Raw genomic sequence first — 2580 nt, 5'->3', positions numbered from 1 at the left:
TATGTTTTATGTATGTTTACATTAGAACCTTAGCTTGTAATTACAGTTATCCAATAAAATTTCTGAAAACTTAATGTCATATGTTTTTAACTCATACAGAGTATACAACAGTTTAATACATTTATTATTATAAAACTTATAACCAGTACTAGATGTTCTAATAACGATATGGAACACTTTAATAACAGTTATGGCTATTATTTCGTAAAGGGTATAAAAAACGTTGTATACTAGTTATAAAATAATTTAATAAAGAATAAGTTTTATAGTCACTATACAACTGTGCTAGCAGTACGCGTTTTATATCCAATATTCACCTGTTTAACTGTCACATATAGTATACAATGGTCTTATAATGGCTTATATAATTCTAATAAAGAATAAAGCGCATTTTTTTCAGTGTATGGTGCATCATGCCCCATCCATATAGATTTTCTGTACCCTATAGATTTTCAAAAATGTATGTGTCACGGGAAAGCTCATCTAAACATAACTTACAACATTCTTTAGATAGGCTTTTATCAAATTTAGCTGAAATTTGATTAGATCTACGCAGTAGGTAACTATTGTAGACTAAGGTGAATTAACAAGTAAACAGTATCTGTTTTAAATTAAATAATGCTGATAATTTTTTAAACAATTTAATTGTTAATACAAAAAATAATATATGTACACACTACCACTACCTGTAAGAAGGGATATGAAGTGTTTGTAACGATATCCAATAATTAGTACCAGTATCAAGGCATATTTTGAGTTTAATTAACATTTCCTAAAAAAACTGACATCAATTTGAAGTACAAATAGGTAATGCCTCCTGAATTTACTTTTCCAAGATAAAATAAAAAAGGTTTAAAGACAGCTTTAGATCGAAATTTCTATTGAAATTGGAAAACCTTTTTTAAAAGGAAATAACTTAAGTATCAGCAACTCGGATAAAATTAAAATGATGTGCCAGCTATAAAGACTGTTTACTATAAGAGGGCCACTCCTATGTATCTCGCTTAATACACAGTGCACGTCAAAAATCTTTATATTTTTTGTTGCATTGATGGTAGAAAAGCAAAATTGACACCCATGGCCATGTTTATGAGTAATCATAAAAAAACGGAAAAGTACCGAAAGTGTAGGGCCGAATAACTTTTTTATTTTAAGAGATAGAGAAAACTTCTTTTAATAAAATTTCATGGCATAATTTCTGAAGTATCGTATGTGATTTGCTACGCCCTCTAAGCGGACAAAAAAAAATGTCATCGAAGCAGGCAGTGAATATAAAAAATTGCTTGTTTTTTCCTCTTTCATGCCATGTACTACACGTCGCCTATATCTTTTATATTTATTACATTTTTTATAATTTTGTAATCAAAATGTAGATTAATGTAGAAATTGTTTTAAACATGTCAACTACAAGAAATTTAATGAATACATATAATGACTTCTTTTAAGCATAGAATCTGCAATATCTGTCCCCCATCAACTTACCATCATAGAAGTAAGGTCCTACACTAGGTGAAAGATATCAATTTTGCCACGAAATTTTATTAAAATAAGTTTTCTCTATCTCTTAAAATGAAAAAGTTAGACGACCCTAAACTTTCGGTAGTTTTCCAGTTTTTTGTTGTTATTATGATTACCTATATTTATTATTATTATTATAGCAGACAGCCTGTAGATAATGAACTTCTGATAGGTATAATTCGTAATTCAAATTTTTCATAGTTTTTGGTTTTTTTCCCATTCCTATAATGTAGTTTATCATTTCTCTTGTGAAGAATGTTAAAAGCCGCGAAAAGTTTGACGTCATATTTTTTTATACAACACTGCATACGATTATGGATATGGAGGCATAACTAAAAATACAATTTATAGAATTATTCACTTAGTAACGATTTTATATAGTAGTTTTCATTCTATCCACATAAATTACTTTTAAATTATTAACCCATACCAATGTCATTTGAGAGAATTATTTGTGACTGTGTTTTGATAATTGCATTTTACATCTATAATTCAAATTTTATGTGGCATGTAAAGTGTGTCGGTGTTGATATGGAACACTAATATGACTTTGGAAATAATTTGTGCTTTTCCATAAATTTGAGAAGGCAGTGAATATAATAAAATAAACATATGAGGTCCCACGTATTCTTTAAACCTTGTCAAGTCAATATATTACTATAAATTTTCTTCAACCTTTTATATTTTATGCTATCATATTAAAATTGTACATACAACATTTCTGATAAAATTTGTAATTAAGTTCTCATGCTAAATTAATATAGGTAAACAAAAGTTAAAGTGTTACACATTTTAAGATTAACTTTAGTCTTTAGTACTCATGTCACAGTACTTGTTTACAATTGTTGATATTTGTTAAGTTTTTTTATTAAAAAAATGTTAAATACACAAAAGTGTTTGCACATGTCCAAATAAAAGAAAAATTGTTGAATATAAGATATACAAATATAAATAACAAAAAAATGAAAATGCAAATAAAAACAAAATGTACCTATATACAATACACATACTTATATACAATAATAAAATACTGAAATGAATGTTAATTTACTATAACTGTAC

Source organism: Anoplophora glabripennis, unplaced genomic scaffold, assembly GCF_000390285.2.
Source record: "Anoplophora glabripennis isolate ALB-LARVAE unplaced genomic scaffold, Agla_2.0 scaffold313, whole genome shotgun sequence".
In the NCBI taxonomy this organism is placed as follows: domain Eukaryota; kingdom Metazoa; phylum Arthropoda; class Insecta; order Coleoptera; family Cerambycidae; genus Anoplophora; species Anoplophora glabripennis.
This window is presented reverse-complemented; position numbering follows the sequence as displayed.